Source organism: Rattus norvegicus, chromosome 9 (genome assembly GCF_036323735.1).
Source record: "Rattus norvegicus strain BN/NHsdMcwi chromosome 9, GRCr8, whole genome shotgun sequence".
In the NCBI taxonomy this organism is placed as follows: Eukaryota; Metazoa; Chordata; class Mammalia; order Rodentia; family Muridae; genus Rattus; species Rattus norvegicus.
The window spans coordinates 22,369,728-22,390,262 of NC_086027.1; the positions used below are offsets into that span (position 1 = coordinate 22,369,728).

Consider the following 20,535-nt stretch of genomic DNA (forward strand, 5'->3'; position numbering starts at 1 on the left):
CTTTTGGCTTTTGGAACTTTTAAGAAAATATCCCTAAGTTTCACTCGGCTCCTGGAGAAGCAATGTCTCTTTTCCACTCAGGTGCCCTTACCTCGTGGGCAAAGCCTGTGTATTCTTTGTAGGCTTCAAGGTGAGAGTACAGGCAGTCTCTTCTGGGTAGAGACTAGATTCTATTTTGAAAGTAACAAGCGAGCCCAGGCTGGAGAGAATCTCCTTCATCTAAGTCTTCTTCTCCTGAAGAGTCTGGGGGCTTGCCATCTCACTGAATAGAGAGCCATTCACTGATATTACAGATATAAAATCAACTGTCAAAACACCGCTTGGATATTCTGAATAACCTCCCAAGCTGTGAGTTTGATGACCTCCTTTAATGAGAAGACATGGGTGGTTAGCGCCTGAACTCTGGTTAGCCTTTGCTAAGAGGAAGAATTGAATGCTGGTCTATAGGACATGACCAAGTAAACTAGCGTATAGGTCCTGTACCAGTTAGTGGTAGGCTTCGGTACCAGGTTCCCCTGTTCACAGCATCTTCTCATCTGTCAGTTCAGAAGACAATGAGGATGGAGTGATTGGTGTCTGCTCTCCGTTGTTTGAGACATTTAGGAAGCGTGTGCAGAAATCTGGAATCCTTCACTGGGCAAGAGAATCCACCCCCTGTCATCTGAGACATGAGGAGTAACGCATCTTTTGATAAGGGAAAGGATTACTTAGGCCAGGACCACATGACCAGCGGTGCTCAGGCCTACGCAGTTGGAGGCAGAAGAGGCAGACTTACTAGTCTTATTTGCCAGGCATTCTTGTCCTGCATGAGGCTAGCCTGGAGCTTCGTGGGATGGTGCTCCATCCAAGGGAACTACCTGAGCCTCGGCGTTCCTGCCATGCAAATGTATTGTCGTTTTAAGTCAAGCATTTTACTCAAGCATCCAATACTCTCTAACCAGGGTGATTTCCAGTATTATTTTACATTAAACAAACTTTAAGTTGCTTTAAACTCGTTTTGCTTTATAATCGTCCTTGGAAATGAAATAAATCACCAGCCCTTCTCTGTCTGAACAAAAGGGCTGGCATATTCCTTCCATTCCTGTTGGGAGTAACCTTGGCGGGCCCTCATGGGAACGGCCCTGAAAAGCTCCGAACTCAGTTGGACTCCCCGGCAGCCATGATATTACAAGATAGACGGGGTTTAGACCCCATTCTGTCAATGAACAGTGGAGCCTGTGCCATGTTAGGGCAGGGATGTTGCTTCTACATAAATTTATCAGGCGTCATGAGGGAAGATGCGAGACAGCTAAAAGAAAGAACAGAATTATAAGCCACGAAATCCCCCATCAAGCTGGACTGGCTTTGGGGACACTTGGGGAACACGAATCGGTTAGGCCTGTTTTCAGGATCGTTCTCGCTCTCATCTTTGGTCCTTGTGTTTTAAAATTCCTCTAGAATCTGTTACCGCAGATAGTACAAGCCCTCAAACATCATTCACCATCCTAAGGGAGGCCGTCTAACCCCTTAAAATCCTGGAATCAGATAAGCTAGAGAAGAGCCCTAAGGAACCCCCTCTTTATCTCTCCCCACCTACGATGACCCTCTTAGCAGGAAGTAGCTAGAGGAAAGATGAGACCTTATACCCTACTTTTTTTTTTTTTTTTCAATCTCTTGCAGGGTTTGGAATGACAGAAAGCTTTGGTCACGAGACAGGATTCCTACAAATGACCTTGCTTGGTCAGCCTGCCCGTGCAGAGTGGAATGCAAAGCTGGGCCACCCTAATCATCCTGTGGCTACATCCTGGGAAGCCGGTGCATGCTGGGAAGCCCGGTGCATTCTGAGAAGCCCGGTGCATGCTGGAAGCCCAGGGCAATGGACTGAGGAACCTCCTCAGTTCTTTATGAATGGAAACAACACCATCCCCCCCCAATACCTATAAAGAGCCCCTGACAGCATTTCCCCACATTGGCACCTCTTTTCCTGGAGAAGAGTTTACGTGCTTCACTGTTTTGGAATGAACAGTCCCGTCTGTGGAGAAGAGGCTCTAGCCTCTCTTTTGGTCTTCTGTATCCCTGCACTGCCTAAGAGATCTAACGTTTGGTGCCAAAGCCCCGACTCCTGCCCCGCCCTTATGTTAGATTCTTTAAAGGCAGCTGGAGAGAGAAGGTGGCAAGAAAGAGAGGCACCGTCTGTCCTTATTGAGGGAGTATTTTGTCGCCCACAAAACACCTACAGGGGTAGATGGAATACAGCCCCCAACGCGGGTAGAAGTGACTCCGTAGTCTGAAAGGGAAGCTAGGAGGTGTAATCTTTCAGCTGGAAACTATCAGCTAGCCCACACACCAACAGGGAGACCACTCAGTGGGTGTGATGTGTTGGATACCGAGCCATTAAGTTCTTCCCATGGATGCACGTCTTCTGTGATGTCACGTCTGATCTCTACTCCCACAGAGACCCTGAAGAGGTGGAGCGAAGGAAGGGCAAGCAGCCAATGAAAAGGCTGTGGAAAGGAGGAACTGAGGGATGAATGGGTCACCCTGGCTCCTGGGTTCACTGCTGCTCCACCAGTGGCGGTGGACTGAGGGTGTCCAGGTTTCCCCGTGCCTGTCAAGCAGTTTCCTACTGAAGGCTGGACAGCCCAGGCAGCACTGAGTTCCCACTGCTCAGGCCACTGAATGGGCTGGAACTAAACTGAGTGTTTCTGGGCGATTCTGCTTAAGTTGAAGTCAGGAAGCTCGAGGAAAAATTTTCTAAAATGAATGAACTAATGAGTGAATGAGTGAGTGAGTAAAACAGTAAATGGTATTTTCGAAACCAGCTTACATTTTCTACAAAGACGCGTTAAAAGAAAACAGGTGACCTGGTCATAGTAGAAAAAGAAAAGAAGCAATGAAGTAAAGAGGTATAAATCCCACAATGAATCCCGAGGTGAGCATCGATTACATTGAACAGGGGAAATAGCATGGTTCCTGCCGATCACTGTGAGCCATCTTGTTTTTTCTGAGCCTGTTTATTATTAGCTTCTATATGAAAAAATAACTTTGTACCACCACATTTTGCTCAAGAGATTATCACTAACTAACTAACTAACTAACTAACTAACTAACTGAAAGTTTTACTGGCTGTCCTAGAACTTGCTGTATAGAACTGGCTGGCCTCCAACTCTCAGAGATCTGCCTGCTTCTGTCTCCCAAACGCTGAGATTAAAAGTGTGCATGTGTCTTAAAGGGGTTTCTTTAAACACACACACACACACACACACACACACACACACACACACACACACACACACATGCACACAGGCATGCAGCACACACACACGTATGTTTTAATTAAAGAATCAGCTGTGTAAGTAAAGCACACAGATCTTCAGTGTACAGCTTGATGAGTTTCCACAGAATAAGCACACTTTCACGCTAACAAGTAGAACACAGTCGACGCTCTAAACACCAAGCTGTATGTCCTCCCAAGGACAACCGTTATCTCAGTCTCCGGCACTGCTAACGTTTCCCTGACTTGACCTTTATGTAGTATCTTCTTAGAATGTATGCCACTTTAAATATCCTTCCCACGTGGGACTATTGCGCATAGTGCCGGGACAAGCATGCCTGTTGGCAAACCACCCAGCTCGTGAACTTTTGCCATATTCTAGGGAGGGGGCTGTTAGGTACACATACGTGCAGCTTTGATAGAACATCCCCAGAAACTTCCCATGACAATTGTACCAGTTTATTCTGGTACCGGCTGTGTGTGGGGATTCCAGATGCTCCAAAACCTTGTCAATGTTTGATTTTTTAAATTAATTAATTAATTAATTGTAGATTTAATTTGTCACTCTGGCTAGTATATAGTAAGAGGTCACTGAGGATTTATTTCACATTCATACGATGCTTAACAGCTTTTATATGTTTATAAACCATTCAGATATCCATCCTGTCTTGTAAAATGTCTTCAGGATTTGTGCCCATTTTGTATTTACATATTTTTGATACATTGTTATTAGACAGATATATTTAAATTTTATTTTCATTTTATTATTTTTCACTCTATGAGCATGACTGTTTTTGCCTGCACGTATGTACATGCACCATGTGTGTGCCCGGTGCCTGCAGAAACCAGAAGAAGATGTATGATCCCCTGGAACTGGAGTCAGAGTCCACACATGAGTCACCACATGGATACTGGGAACCAAACTCTGGACGTTGGTAGGAGCAGAAAGTGCTCTTAACCACACAGCCATCTTTCTGGCCCCTCTGGGTCTCTTTTTTTTCTTATTAACTTGTAGTTCTTTTTATATTCTGGGCACTCGTTATTTGCTGACCACATGTATTGCAAATGTCATATAATTTTTTATGTGTTGCCTTCTTACTCCCTGAAGTGTGATTTCTTAAACAGATGTTAGTTTAATTTTTTAAAATTCATGTTTTTCTAGTCTGGTTGGTATATTTTCATTTTGTACTATCACACACACACACACACACCCTTTGGAATTTTCAAGACAGGGTTTCTCTATGTCGCTCCCGCTCTCCTGGAACTCTCTGTAGACCAGGCTGGCCTTGAACTCACAGAGACCCATTTGTCTCTGCCTCCCGAGTGCTGGGAATAAAGACAAACTCCACCACCCATCCAGCTTATTTTTACTAACCCTCTCTGTAAGGTCGTGGAAATGTCCTCCTATGTTTTCTTGCAAAGACTTCATAATTAAATCTTCAATTCATCTGGAATTGTTTTGCCACGTGGTCTGAGATTCATTGTCTGGGCCACCGAGGTGGTTTAATGGGTAAAAGAGCTTGTCCCATGTCCTAATTTGCTTTCTGTTGCTGCGATAAACACCACGACCAAAAACAACTTGAGGAGGAAGTTTGCTTTACAGGTAGCAGAGGGAAGTCTAGGTAGGAGCTCAGGGCAGGAACTGAAGCAGAGTCTGTTAGGGAACACTATTTATGGTCTTGTTTTCTGTTCAAGTTGACAACAACCATTACAGTATTTGCAAGACTAATGGCCCTACTTCAGCCCTGGAAGCCATGGAAAGGTAGGAGGAACCAATGTGTACCTTTCTTCATTGCTTGTGTACATGTGCATACGCACACGCATGCGTGGGCGCACACATACACACACACACACCTTCATCACCATAAGTAAAATAAAAATAGTTAAAATACTCATTTTTCTACCATAGTAGTGTCTTACTGACCTAACACCATCTAGAAAAAACTCCCATAGACAGAGGCATGAGGAGCCCACTCTCTTTCACTGTTTAGCCGTTCTGTTTTCTGGAATCTCCTATCTGGTCGCATTGCTCTCAGTTTTGTCATTTACTTATCCATTTACTGAGGCAGAGTTTCACCAAGTCCAGGCTGACATGGACTTTGCTGTATAAATAAGGCTAGATTCGAACTCATAAACATCCTAGCTCTGCTTCCTACCTGCTAGGATTACAGGTATGTGCCACCCACCTCTCTTTGATGCCTTTTTTAAAAATTACTATTTTTTTTTCAGACAGGGTGTCTCTGAGTAGCCCTGGCTGTCCTGGAACTCACTCTGTAGACCAGGCTGATCTCGAACTCACAGAGATCCTCCTGCCTCTGTCTCTCAATTTCCACTACCTCCACGCTTCCTTGATGACATTTTTAGTGGATATGTACTATGTCACTGTCTGGAAATGTCTATAATGTACTGGAGGCTTTTGGTTTACTTGCAACTCAAACCAACTCTCCTTTCCCCCCCTCCTCACGCCCACTTTTGACAAAATCTTGGTATTTAGGCCAGACTAGTTTTAAATTCATTAATTACCCCATGATAGTCTCAAACCTGTGCCTCCTGAGGTTACAAGATACCATGCCTGCTTAACTCAAACGTATTTTCTTTTTTTTTTTTCTTTTTTCCCGGAGCTGGGGATCGAACCCAGGGCCTTGCGTTTGCTAGGCAACACTCTACCACTGAGCTAAATCCCCAACCCCTCAAACGTATTTTCTAAGGTCTATCTTCCCACTCTAAATACAGTGTCTCCTATCCACCAGTTAGTCTTCTAGACATCTCTCTTAATTGGGTATGTGGGGGTGTTTCGTTGACTATAAAGTTGTGCTGTGGAATCAAAGATAGTAAGGGCTTTCTCCTACAGGCTGTAAAGCGGTAGCCCCCATTTAAGAATGGATATTTTCATAAGTCAGAGTTTCTGGGACTGTTGGCAAAGGCACCTGTATGCACAGGGGAACTATTTTCTCCTCCTTTTCTTCTTCTTCCTCCTCTTCTTCCTTTTCTACTTCCTCTTCTTCCTCTTCCTCCTTCCTATGTAGACCTAGCTGGCCTCAAACTCACTGTATAAACCAGGCTGGCCTTGAACTCACAGAGATCTGCCTGCTTCTGTCTCCCAAGTTGTGGGATTGAAATCATGTTCTACCACATCTGGGTGACTCTTTTCAATTATCATAGTACTCCTGGGACTCACAGAGCAGCCATATCTCTGGATATGTGGCTGAGAGGACCTAGGTTGCAGAACCTGTCCTGAGACTAACACAGCTGACCCAGAGCTTCTATCCCAAATCCCCCGTGGAGACATTTCTTCTTCTTCCCACACCTCGCCCAGTACTCAGCCTCTTAACTCTGGAGATAATCCAAAGGTTTAAAATTCCGTGTACGGTGTACACACCCATGTGGGTATGTGTACTGAGTACAGGTACCTAAAGAGCCCAGAAGAGGGCGTCAGATCCCACACAAAGCTGGAATTACAGGTAGTTACGAATCACCTGATTTGGATTCTGGGAATTCAAACCCAGGTCCCTTGCAAGAGCAGAATGCTCTCTTAATAACTGGGCTAATTCTCTCGCTTTCTGGAGGTCATCGAAATCCTGGGTAAACCTTCTCAAGGAAGATGTTTGGGGATAGATCCATGGTAGATAAAAACTGAGATGTGTTCATTTTGCCAATGAAAACTTGAGTTTGTGACAGAACTGATCTGGCCTAGTGATTGCTACCCCAGAATCAGACCACAGTTTCAGCCCACAGCTAAGGGAAGAGCTGAGCAGCCAGGAGTTGGTCAGCTGTGGCCTCAGGGAAGGAAGTTCTGGTCCCAGCTATGGATGGATGGGCTAATCTGGCCTTCCTCCCACCTCACCCAAGAAGAGGAGTCAGAACCAACAGTCACACAATTGTGACCCTGGAAAGGAAGGCACAGGAAAAGGGCAGGGAGACAGAGCACCGATCTGGTTCTGATACCCTGGTGGGAGCAGACTGTGAGGGAACGCAGGGAAAAGGACTGCCCAGCAGTGACAGTCCTGTTTGCTTTCTCCTAATTAATGTGGTTTCCTTACAACCCCCCTGCTGATTCCCAGCTGGTCGACTCAACCATAACAACACGTGGCGGGGCCCTGCCCAGGCGAGGAACTGAGCTTGGCGCCTCCCAAGGAGGGTCTGGTTTCACCCTCAGCCTGGCTGTCCTTCCGTTCACTGGTTTTGTGCAGGGGAGGGACGGGACAGCACCTCAAGCTGTGGAGACAGCTGGGCTGGGGGAACAGCCAGGACCTGGCTGCCATGGGCTCGCCTGGCTGCATGTTCCCACGGCCCTTTCTAGAGGCCAGCGGCCTCCTGATGGAGCTGCGGCTTCTCAGTCTAGTGTGAGCGGGGAGAACCCATTGAAAGAGCCTGTACTTGGATTCACACAACAGCGATGATGTGAAAGGACACATACAAAAGGAGGGGGACTAATGGACCACTCTTTGTCCAGACAAAATGTTCAAATGTGTTTGTCCCCATAGGGATCTGGAAAGGCTAGGTTCTGTCTAGAGCTTTGGTGACATCAACATCTATGGTCTCCTGAGGGTTTGTGTTGCTTCCTTCTTTGCAACTCTCTTAATCTTTTGGAGACATTGTTGCCATCCAGTCTCTCATCTGCTTCATTGGGCATCCGGCAAGCAGGCACTATGTGCTGTCTTTTTTATTTTTTTTCTACTTTTTTTAGTTTAATTAATTAAAAAATTTTATATAGAATTTCTATGTAGCCCTGGCTGCCCTGGAACTTTCTATGTACTCGTGTAGCTCAGGCTGGCCTGAAACTCAGATCTGCCTGCCTCTGCCTCCCAAGCGCTAGGATTAAAAGTGTGTGCCACTGTGGCTAGGTCCTATTTTGACACCTTGTCTCAGTAGCTGAGGATAACTTTGAGCTCTTGATCCTTCTGCCTCACAAGTACTAGGACTAACATTTTCTTTTTCAAATATTATTTATTTTATGTATATGAGTACACTGTAGCTGTCTTCAGACATACCAGGAGAGGGCATCAGATCTCATTACAGATGGTTGTGAGCCACCATGTGGTTGCTAGGAATTGAACTCAGGACCTCTGGAAGAGCAGTCAGTGCTCTTAACCACTGAGCCGTCTCTCCAGCCCTAGCATTTTCTTTTGAGACGAGGTCTCCTATACCTCAGGCTGGTCTCAGACTCCCTATCATCCGCCCAGTCTTAGCCTCCTGAGTGCGGAGGTTACAGGTGTGTGTCTAATTTTTGTTGTTGTTATCATCAAGAAGTCAGAAAAGGTACATAAAGTTCAAATAAACTGTCCAATGAGTTCTTTGAAAAGTGAAAAGAATTAATTTCTTCAGTAGAATGCTCAGCTCCATTGCCCCGACAAGGAAAGAAAGCACAGACACAGTGTGGAAGGGTGAGCAGCAGCCCCAGGCAGCTTTATTTCCTGTTGCCTTGGCAATTATCAAAAGCAATCTAGGTTGGAAGGCAGTGGAAGATGGATCTCTGAGAGTTCAGTGCCAGCCTGGTCTACACAGGGAGCTTCACACAACCAAGACTACACCCCTCTCCAGGAAAGCAAGTCAGGAAGCAGGGAGCTTGGGGTGCGGGGGATGGGGAGTGGGGAGAGGGGGGTGGGGGTGGGGGAGGCAGGGGGAGGACTGAGAGATTAATGTTCATGATCAGTGCATTTCTCTTTCTTTATGGAGTTGAGAACCCCAGCCCAAGAAATGTCCCCACCTACCTACAGAGTATGGGTCTTCCCAATTAAACTTTCTCTAGAAATGCTCTCATAGACATGTCCAGAGATGCGTCCACAAGGTGAGTTTTGTTATTTTTGTCTTTTTTTTTTTTCCGGAGCTGAGGACCGAACCCAGGGCCTTGCGTTTGCTAGGCAAGCGCTCTACCACTGAGCTAAATCCCCAACCCCCACAAGGTGAGTTTTAAATCTTGCCACGTTGACAGTGAAGACTGGTCATCACAGGGACACTCAGAAACCCCTAAAGCTTTGGGGGAGAGCCAGGCTGGAGGCCCCATACAAGATTGCCTGCCCAAGTGAAGGAGGTCTAGGGTGGCCTTTGAGTTTTCTCACGCAGGGCCAGAATCCAAGCCAAGTGAGAGGTTTATCCTGTGGTTGGAGACAATGAGGACAGCTCAGCTCAGATCCCTTGAAGTCTAAACAAGTCTGCCCTGGATACTTCTTCAGATTCCTGGATCCCCTTTCTGAAAAGGCCACGTCCCCTGCAGGCTGAATGAGTCGTTAGATTCCTCCCTCCTGTTGTCAAAATGGAGCTATTATTGTTGTTGTTGTTTCCTTCTCCTCCTCTTCCTCCTCTCCCTCCGCCTCCTCCTCCTTCTTAATAGATTTATTTTTTTGTGGATGTGTATGCATGTGGTGTCCGAAGAGGGCTTTGTATCCCCTGGAGCTGGAGTTGCAGGCTGCCTGATATGCATGTTGCGAACTAAACCCGGGTCCTCTGGAAGCACAGCAAGGTCTCTTACATGTTGGGCCAGTGAAGTTCTCTTTCCCTGACCCATGCAGTTCTTTAAAGAATTGTTTTATTTATTTTTGACTTATATTTATTTTATGTGTATAAATGTTTTGCTTGAATGTATATACATGCCTGCTCAGAAGAGGGTATTGGGTCACCTGAAACAAGCGATAAATGGTTGTCAGTCCACCTTGTGGGTATTGGGACTCGAACCTGGGTCCTCTGGAAGAGTAACAAGCAAATGTTGGCTTCTGCATTCCTCTTCCCCCGTGTAGTTCCTGTATAAGGGGAAAGGCTCTATCTGATATCTGACGGCGTTTTAGAATTACTGCACTTTTCTGAATGGGCACAACAAGGCTCACCAGGCAGATGCTGTCCCTTGTATACAAGGAGACACACACACACACACACACACACACACACACACACACACACAAAACAAAACAAAACAAAACAAAACAAAACAAAACAAAACACAAAGAAAAGAGCCGAAAACCAGCCTCTGTCCTAACCAGCTGGCAACACGAGCCGGATCCGCATGTCCTCTGGGCCTGTTCTTCTGTCCGTAAAGAGCCCCATCTGGTCCTAGTCAGATTCTGTTACGGTTTCATGTCTGCAGTCTGACAGGATCAGCCTATTCCATGTGCAGGGGCTAGATAGCAGTGCTTACCCCCCAGAGCCTCAGGGGGTGACTTCACATTGAACGAGCACATGGAACTGACAGGCCTGAGCGCTCTAGAGCTGCCCCTGAGCATCTGGACCAGTCTAGGCCCAGTCCATTAGCCTTGTCAAGCTTCAGACTCTGTTCCTGCAAGAAATGCTGTCCTGAGGAGTCGCCTGCTAGGATAGGCGTGAGATGACAGATGTGACAGAGGCTTTGCTGAGAGACCTGGTCTGAACCTCAAGTGATTGCTGTGCTCTTCCTTAAATCCCCATCATTCCCGGGGCAGTGGGTTACCGTGGGTCTCACCGGAAATCTAGGGCGTCTAGGTTAGGGATGAGCATCCAGGAGCTGTGGAGCCTGTCTTTGGAGCCTGCTGGTGAACGCTGCTGTTCCCAGAATCGCAGGGTTCTTGGAAGATCTGACAGGAGACACAGGTCTCACAGTGGTGTAAGGAGTTCTGTGGCTGAGGCCTGATGCTTTCACACTTCTGTCAGCCCATGGGACCCAGGGCTTAGACCTCGGACTACCATGGCTTCCAGCAGCATTGTCTTCAGAGAAAAATGCTGGGCAATGGTTGTCTTCAACTTTATGATCTGATCATCAGCAAACCAAAATATGTTGTACTTCTTTTGTGCTTTCACCACTGTGCTGGGATAGGCACAGAAAGGAGAGACTAGGACCTGGGGGACTGTGCCGTCACCTCCTCACCCTGCTCCTGAAGTTGCTGCAGAAGCCATTATAACCCCAGGGAGATGGGTTTTGTGGGGCAGGGAAAGGGTAACCGTGGGGATGCCAACCGTGTATCGCTGCTGAAAGAACAGACCACAGGTCCAGTTGCAACACTGAGTGGCCCTTCCTGTCTGTGGAAATGGGGTACGTTGTGGATCTGACAGTTTCATAGACATGTAATAAAAGTTCAGGTGTTAATATTTTAAACTTATTTTTATTTCTATGTATATGTGTGAAGCTGTATATGCACTCTTATGTTTACAGCACCCTTCCAGGCTGGGAGAGGGTGTGGGGTCTGCAGCTGGCATTACAGACAGCTGCCAGACACCAAGAGGGTGCTGGAACCCAGGTCATCTGTCACAGCAGCAGCTCCCCAGTCTCTGGGCATTAATGGTAAATGATAATAATAAATAGTAATGACAAAACTAGGTTTTTGTCTGGGATGTGGGGTGTGTGTGTGTGTGTGTGTGTGTGTGTGTGTGTGTGTGTGTGTGTGTGTTTGTCTGGGATGTGATGTGTGTGTGTGTGTGTGTGGTTTTGTCTGGGATGGTGTGTGTGTGTGTGTGTGTGTGTGTGTGTGTGTGTTTGTCTGGGATGTGATGTGTGTGTGTGTGTGTGTGGTTTTGTCTGGGATGGTGTGTGTGTGTGTGTGTGTTTGTCTGGGATGTGATGTGTGTGTGTGTGTGTGTGTGTGTGGTTTTGTCTGGGATGGTGTGTGTGTGTGTGTGTGTGTGTGTGTTTGTCTGGGATGTGATGTGTGTGTGTATGTGTGTGTGTGTTTGTCTGGGATGGTGTGTGTGTGTATATGTATATGTGTGTGTGTGTGTGTGTGTGTGTGTGCGCACCTGAGCGGGAAAGCAGGAGAGTAGGCTTTAAAGCTGTCATAACTCCATGTTTGGAGGGATGCCACCTTTCCCTTCTAGTCCCAGTCTCCTCTTTGACTCCAGGATGGTTTTCATTACCAAGAGCTGACAGCCATGGGCATGGGAAGCCGGGGGAGGAAGTGGAGCCCACCTTTCCCTGCTCACTCCTCCTGGGCATCAGGAGACGGCTGGCCAGAACGAGGGAGAGGAGGATTACTTCCTGCCCCCTTCTCAGCCCAACTGGCCTTCACTGGCCCTGCCCTACCACTTTCCTCTGAGGAACTGTAGGCTTGCCTAGAGCGGCGGGTAGGGGTGGACCAGATAATCCTTAGGAAGACATTTGGCTCATAGCTTCCAGGCTGTGAAGGTTCCTGGATCGCTGTGAAATTTGGGGCACTGGGACTGCCCCCATCATTGAAGGTCTGCATATGCCTTCTGCCTTGGCTCCCCAACACTCTGAGAGTGCCTGGCCCCTGGTAGAAAGTCACCTTCCCACAGCAGCCTGGGTAATAGGAGAGGGTAAGAAGAGGTCCTTCTTTCTGAGATGACACTCACTCTCAGTCCACAGAGGAAAAGCAACTCACCTAAAAAGAGTCAGAACATGAGCGGGGGTGGGCATGGGGTGGGTGTGGGGTGGGCGTGGGGTGGCTGTAGTTCAGTTGGTAAGGGTACTTGCCTGGTGTGCACACAACCCTGAGGTCAACCCCTAATACCAAGTTAAAAACAACACCAGTGAAACAAACCCACACACAGTGGCACATGCTTGCAATCCCAGCACTTAGGAAGGATGTGGCGGCAGGGAAGTTGAAGGTTATCTTCTGCAGTGTAACTCAGAGGCTGGTAATGGGTGCACGAGGTCCTTTCAGAACACCAGCACCAGTAACTTGGTAAGTTCAAGACAGACTCCTGGTCAATAAGTGACCTGATTCTAGAAATCGGGAGGTCGAGCTTGCTCTAGGGTTGGGAGGTAGTGCTGGGTTCTAGCCCACAGCAGAGTAGTTTCTGGGGCCAAGCCACTCCTGGTCGTCTTACATGTGGTCATTTGTGAGACAAAAAAGGGGTCGTCTCTGCTGCACAGACCCAGGGAGCTCTTGTGGGCAAAGAGGGTTACAGAGACCAAGATGGGGAATCAGGAAGGGAGGAGGGGCTTGGCAACAGAGGGAGCTGGAAAAGGGACCAAGGGTTTCCTCTCTCCAGTTTCCTGGTCAGCCTGGCCTGCTGGACTCAGTCACTTAGAATAACGAGTCATAATTTGATTGACTCTCTTCCAGCCTTTCAGAGTAAGCAAGGTTTCCCCTTCCTTTGAAGGAACTGGCTGGCCCAGGTTTCTGATGCATGCTTCCCCTTGGGCCTGGCCAGGGCTTCACCCTCCCTGGTTGTCATTCTCCTCCTGGGTGCCCTGGAAGCACATGGTTAGACTGCCTCAGCCTCATTTCCTACTAACATTTACATTCTCCTGCGTCTCCTGTTCCTCTGCTGCCCTCCCCTTAATGTCCTCACCCTGAAGCCTACACACCGTGTAAATATTTAAACCCATCCATGATTTCCTGTTTATTATCAGTGTAAATCTCGAGTTCATTCAGTCTGCATCTGTCTGCCTGTATCTGCTTTCGAGGCCCACAGGCAAGGGCTTGTACCCACCCTTCTCTGGGAACGTGTCCTCACTCAGGGTCAGCTTTGAGACTAATTTTAGATTTTTTTTTTTAAAGTACCAATGTTTCATTGGTGTGGTAACACACACACACACAGACACAGACACACACACATGCAGATACACACACACAGACACACACACATGCAGATACACACACACAGACACACACACATGCAGATACACACACACAGACACACAGATACATGCAGACACATACACACGCAGACACATACACACACACAGACACACACACTCACAGACAGACACAGAAGACAGACACAGACAGATACACGTACAGACACATACAAACACACACAGACAGACACACACACAGACACAGACACACACACAGACACACAGATACATGCAGACACACACAATTTTTAACTGAAACTTTGATTTTCTTTTTCCCTTTCTTCTCTGTGTCTGTCTGTCTGTCTGTCTGTCTGTCTGTCTCTGTCTCTGTCTCTGTCTCTGTCTCTGTCTCTCTCTCTCTCTCTCTCTCATCCCTGATAGGTTCTTACTATGTTGCTCTGGCTCTCCTGGAATTCAGTCTGTAGACCAGGCTGATCTCCAACTCAGAGATCCATCTGCCTCTACCTCCTGAGTGCTAGGCTTGAAGACATATGCTACCAAACTTGGATGGTTTAACTTTTCTTGAGATAGAGTCCCATGTAGCCACCAAGGCTGGCTTTAAATTTGATATGTAACTGAGAACGAACCTGAGTTTTTTACACCTTTCCTGCCTCCTCAATTCTGAACTATTTTGAAGTGTATCATTTCAGAAGTGTTAAATAGGGCCACACATTTTTCTTGCAGTCACTATTACATTCCCACTTAAAACCCTTCATCCCATGGAAGTGGGACTCGGTACCCACTACACTGTGAGGTCCCTTCCCCTCGAACTCCTCTCTCTTGATGACCAACATTCAGCTTTCCGTTTCTATAGATTTGACTATTCTAGGCACTGCATGGAAACGCTTGTTCTTTTGTGACTGGGTATTTTCACCCAGGGGAAGGTCCTTAAGGTCCATTTACTTTGTAATTTGTGCCACAACCGATCTGGTTGTGGTGATGAGGCTTGTAATCCCAGGATGTGGAAAGCCGAGGCAGGAGGATTGCTATGAGTTCAAGGCCAGCCTGGGCTACATAGCAGAGCCTCGTCTCAAAAACAAAACAAAAAGAAACCAAAATAATTCTCCTCCTCTTCCCCCCTCCCCTCCCCCTCCCCCTCCTCCTCCTCCTCCTCTTCTTCTTCCTCCTCCTCCTCTTTCTCCTCCTCCTCTTCTTCCTCCTCTTCTAATGAAATAGAATTAGCATTTATTAAAAATAGAAAAAATCATGGAGGAAAAGAACAAGGCACATGAGAGTGTATGGGTGTGGGCTTGTGACTTGTTGGGTTTTCTATTCAGCCTGAACAATATTCTTTTTTTTTTTTTTTGGAGCTGGGGACCAAACCCAGGGCCTTGCCCTTGCTAGGCAAGCGCTCTACCACTGAGCTAAATCCCCAACCCCCTGAACAATATTCTCATACACGTATGTACTAAGCTTGCTAGTCCATTCGCACACTGGTGGATGCTTGGACTCCAACCTTTTCTTACTTATTTTTCTTTGTTTGTTTTCAGAGACAGGCTCTCTCTGTGTAGCCCTGGCTGTCCTGGAACTGGCTCTGTAGACCAGGTTAGCTTTGAACTCAGAGATCTGCTAGCTTCTGCCTCCTGAGTGCTGGGTAAGGGACTTGCCACTAAGCCAGATGACCCTCATTCAAACTCCAGGGCCCACACATGAAAGGGGAGAAGCACTTCTCACAAATTGTCTTCTGACTTCCACACGTATGCTATAATGCACAATTATGTACACATACACACATGCACACACAAAATGAATGAGTGACTGTATGAATATATAAATGTAATGCAGATTTTAAAATGCTCCCTGGTTCCGTGTGTGATCGGCATTGAGGAACACTGGGCAAGGAGGCCGAGGAAGAAAATGGAAGAAGTGTGGACACTGGATCAGGTTCTTTTTTTTTTTTAAGATTTATTCATTTATTATATATAAGTACACTGCAGCTGTCTTCAGATACACCAGAAGAGGGCATCGGATCTCTTTACAGATGGTTGTGAGCCACCATGTGGTTGCTGGGAATTGAACTCAGGACCTCTGGAAGAGTAGTCGGGTGCTCTTAACCGCTGAGCCATCTCTCCAGCCCTGGATCAGGTTCTTTGTGGACCCCTCCCATTTCCCCTCCAAGGGTGACAGTTTGGCCACTGAAAGTCCTGGATCAGTGAGCCAAAACCTTTGAGATGCTGTCCTCTTCTTCCGGGGATTCTGATGTGTGTGTGTCCTGTAGGATCCTGGGTGGACCTAGTGAGCATGGTCAGCCCTCGGGAGGAAAACAAGTTGCTGAGAGTCTCAGGCTGCTGGATTTCCACTGCCTCCCTATAGGGTGAGGGAAGAGAGGTGAAAGGGCAAAGGTGAGCCCCTTCAGAAGGTGGGGAGAGTACTGGGGTCCCCACAGGGCCTGGTCAGGGAAGCTATGCTCCATGCCTGTCTTATTACTCCTGCCTGTGGCTACAGCACATTTGGTGGCAATTCTACCCCAAGATTCACCTGTCGGGTCCCCAGGCTCCCTGGGAGCCAGCTAGCCACGGGTCTAGACATGGAGAACTTCCAGATGGGATGCTAAGGCATCCAGCCTGCCAGCTGCTAGCATGGGGACATGAGATAAAAGGGCTCTGACAGCCTGTCCTGGGGACCTCCCTCTGAGCCAGCTTTGAGTTTAGCACTGTAGGCTCCATGTGGGACTAACAGTCTATGGCCTGCAAGGAAACTCCCGCAGTACACAGAGGATGGCTGGTGGGCACACGGCAGGAGGAGGCCTGCCCTTGGGCTACAGAGTTGCTGAACTCAGTGACTGCCTTGCTCTCTGTGTGACTTTGAGCAATCATTTCTCTCTGGGCTTTGATATCTCCAGCTGTATTAATAAAGAGTTTGGCCTAGATTGCTGACTCTGAAACTCAGCTGCAAATTGAAATTATCGGGGGGTGGGGAGCAGGGAAGGCTTTTAAAACTCCCGTTGTCCGTACTTGGAGAAATGATGATTTAACTGGTGTAAATTGTAGACAGAGTATCGGGGCTTCAGAAGATCTTTAAGGGATTCTGACTTATGACTGCGTTAGAGACCTGTTGTTCCAGACAACAGCTTCCTAGCATGGTCACACAGCAGACCTTGAGAATTTAGAATACTGCACTATGAGTATCAGGCACAGGGAGAGAACTCCAGCTACCCACCTGTCTACCCAAGGACTGGGGAGCTCAGGGTCTTGGACGGGCAAAACAGCTGTGGGGGCCTTTCACCTGGAGGTAATTCTCCTGTCTTTTAACTGAGGTTTATGGTGACAATTTATATGTGGGTTGTCATCTTAAAAAGGCATTTTCTCTAGACTATTTGTATGTGTGTGTGTGTGTGTGTGTGTGTGTGTGTGTGTGTATGTATGTATGTATGTAGTCCAGCAGTCTATCTTGTTATGTAGCCTTGGCTATACTGAAACTCATTTTATAGACCAGGCTAGTCTTGAACTCAGAGAGAGGTTCCTGCCTCTTCCTCCTGAGTGCTGGGATTAAAAGGGTACTTCCTGGTTTTAATCTCTGTCCTCAGTGGCTGTGCTGTGCTGTATACCCTGAAGTATCTCAAATGTATACTCCTGCTGGCCGGGCTGTCAACTCAAGTGACAATCATCATGTAGTAAAGACGTTACTAGGTGATCTTGTCCAGCTACGTGACCACCAGCAGGTCTAAGAATATTGTCTTAACCTCTGAAGATGAAAAAGGGAAGGTATGGCAGCAGGAGTGGGAGACAGCTATTGTCACAGTGCCCATTATCAGGAAGCAGAGAGCAACGAATGCTGATGCTCAGCTTCCTCTTGTTATTTAATCTAGGATAGGAGATACACAGGTGCAAGGGCAGGTGCTAGGATATACACAGGTGCAGGTACAGGTGCTAGGATATACACAGCTGCAGGTACAGGTGCTAGGATATACACAGGTGCAGGTACAGGTGCTAGGATATGCACAGGTGCAGGTACAGGTGCTAGGATATACACAGCTGCAGGTACAGGTGCTAGGATATACACAGGTGCAGGTACAGGTGCTAGGATATACACAGGTGCAGGTACAAGTGCTAGGATATGCACAGGTGCAGGTACAGGTGCTAGGATATACACAGGTGCAGGTACAGGTGCTAGGATATACACAGGTGCTAGGATATACACAGGTGCTTAGGGTCAGCTCATAGATGATTGTGAGCCGCCTGAAATGCATGGTGGAATCCACATCCACAAGAGTACTATGAGCTCTAGAGCACCAACCTTGCTCTCTCAACTTCCACAGAAGCTGCTGCTATTCCCCTACACCATCTGCCTCAGGAAGTAATTCCTCTGTGAGGAAGTCACAGCAATGGGCCTTTTAGGTGAACTCTGCTTTGTCAGGATGAGTAAAGCTGCAGCAGAAAGAGAGGAAGGTTTGTATAACAGAATGGAGTATGGAGGCCCAGGCCTGCAACCCCAGCACTCAGGAGAGTGAGGAAGGAAGGGAGACGGTAAATTTGATCTCTCTGAATTCTGGGGTTTAGAAGATCTGGATTACAGAATGTGATCTTCTTTTTTAAAAAGCACAATTTGCATAATATTAAATGTGAGGAAATTAACATTTCTGAAGCAGCTAGGCAGAGAAGGGTTTGGGTGGGTTCCTAAAGACAACGAGAAAGGACCAATAAGGCAGAATTAAATCTCATTTTGATTTATCAAAAATACCACTTATGGGTCTGGAGAGATGGCTCAGTGGTTAAGAGCACTGACTGCTCATCCAGAGGTCCTGAGTTCAATTCCCAGCAACCACAGGATGGCTCACAACCATCTGTAATGGGATCCGATGCCCTCTTCTGTGTGTCTAAGACAGCAACAGTGTACTCACATACTGTTTATGCCACTAGATAATGTATTATGCCTCACCTTGATAAGCATAAGGAATATAAGCGACGAGATGCTTCCCTCCATATCTGCCCCCAGATGCTAAGGTGACCTCTGGTTTCATATGTCTCCCCCACCCCTACCTCTTGGGTTCTTTGGGCGTCCTGTCATTCACCGTGGCCTACACACTGCCTTCTGTTTCTTCAGGCTTTGCTTGGTTTGAATTCCTTGTGAGCATCTCCTGAGTGGCAAAGCCTTTCTGGCTGTTTATCTACAGCTGCGCGGCATTCTGCGGCTGTGTTTACTCAGACTCCCGCTGCCTCACCTTGATGTTGAAGTTGCTTCCTGCTCCGTGCTGTGGTTTCCCACCGTCCACCAGAGCCTTCGAGAAAGTCTGCAATACAGATGTGGGTGGAAAAGCAGATCGCTGCGGGGTAGAGGGCTTCTGAGAGGAAAGGCTTGGCAGAACCCCCGGCTTCGTCCTTGAAGATGCGGGAGGGCTCTCTACCGTGCGTACAGCGCGTAGGTGGTCAAGTCGTTCCAGTTCCGAAGACAGACCCGGAACCTGAGATGTCCGGGTTATTCAAATAATGGTAACATATTGTACACACTTGGATGTTCGGATCAATGTGTTAGCACGGACAGAATCCCAAGGTCGCAGAATGTCGCAGCAGGGAGGGATTTTATAATCTGTTAACCTACTTAACCAATCACACGCCTTTGTGGGTTCCTCTTTAAATTTTTTTCTTTTATTATATTTTAACTTAATTTAGTGTGTCTCTCTGTGTGTGTGTCACATGTGCAAATGAAGGTCAGAGGCTGACGTGGGAATCGGTTCTCCCCTGCCGTCACGTGGGTCCTTGGCAGCAGACGCTTTTGCCTGGTGAGCCCCCGTGGTTCCCTATTTTGATGAAGAGACTGAGAAACAAAGAAGATGTGTAATGTACTCACATTCACACAGCTAGTGAGCGCTGGGACTCCGAAGTGTCAAATGTCCGGGGCCTGGGCTATTAACATCTGCCTTGGAGGACGCTGGGGCCAAATAGGGACACATTTAGATCCTTAGTGGCAGAGCCAGGTCTAGAGTACTGGGCTACTTCAGGTCTGCCTAGAACACAGCCTCAGTTTACCCCATGACCTCTGAGAGAGCAGGACGAAGCAGGGCTATGGGGACAAATGGTTCTGGATGGCCCTAAGGTCTGTGGGTAGATAAACTCTTTAAAAATGTACCTGTCGGTACAGGTGGCCTGAGGTCTGAAGATCCCTGACTCAGGAATGGGCCCTTGGTTTTGTTTTTCTTTTGAGACAGGCTGGTCTCAAACCCTCTAGGATGTAAAGTTGACCTTGAACTTCTGATTCTCCTGGCTCTAGCCGGGATCACAGGTGTGTGTCATTGCCTTAGTGTTTTACTGCTGTGAAGAGACACCATGATCTCAGCAACTCTTATGAAGGAAAACATTTAATTGGGGCTGGCTTACAGTTTCAGAGGTTCAGTCCATCGTCGTCATGGAGACAAGCGTGGCAGCATGCAGGCGAACCTGGTGCTGGAGAAGGAGCTGAGAGTTCTACGTCTGGATCTGCAGGCAGCAGGAGACTGACCCACTTGGCGTGGTTTGAGCATATATGAGAGTACCCCCACCCCCAACAGTGACACACTTCCTCCAACAAGGCCACATCTACTCCAACAAGGCCACACCTCCTAACAGTGCCAAGCATTCAAACTCATGAGTCTATGCAGGCATTCCTATTCTGACCACAGATGTCATACTCGTCTAAGCGGTACTGAAGATCGAATCCAGCATTTCCTGCATGCTAGGCAAGCACTTTACCGACTGAGCCACACCCCAGCCCTTTCCCTATTGATGCCTCGCTCTAGATGGAGTTCTTCACTCCTGCGCCCACCGGCTCTTTCTGCCCACTGTTCATAGTAGCATCACATTAC

The 20,535-nt window shown here is 47.5% G+C and overlaps 1 long non-coding RNA gene across 1 annotated transcript; it reads left to right on the top strand.

The window, feature by feature from the left end:
* The first annotated feature begins 15,170 nt into the window (after window positions 1–15,170).
* On the top strand, window positions 15,171–19,359 carry LOC134480341 (uncharacterized). Its single transcript, XR_010054714.1, has 2 exons — window positions 15,171–16,988; window positions 18,801–19,359. It is a non-coding gene; the product is annotated as an uncharacterized LOC134480341 (long non-coding RNA).
* The last annotated feature ends 1,176 nt before the right edge of the window (window positions 19,360–20,535 follow it).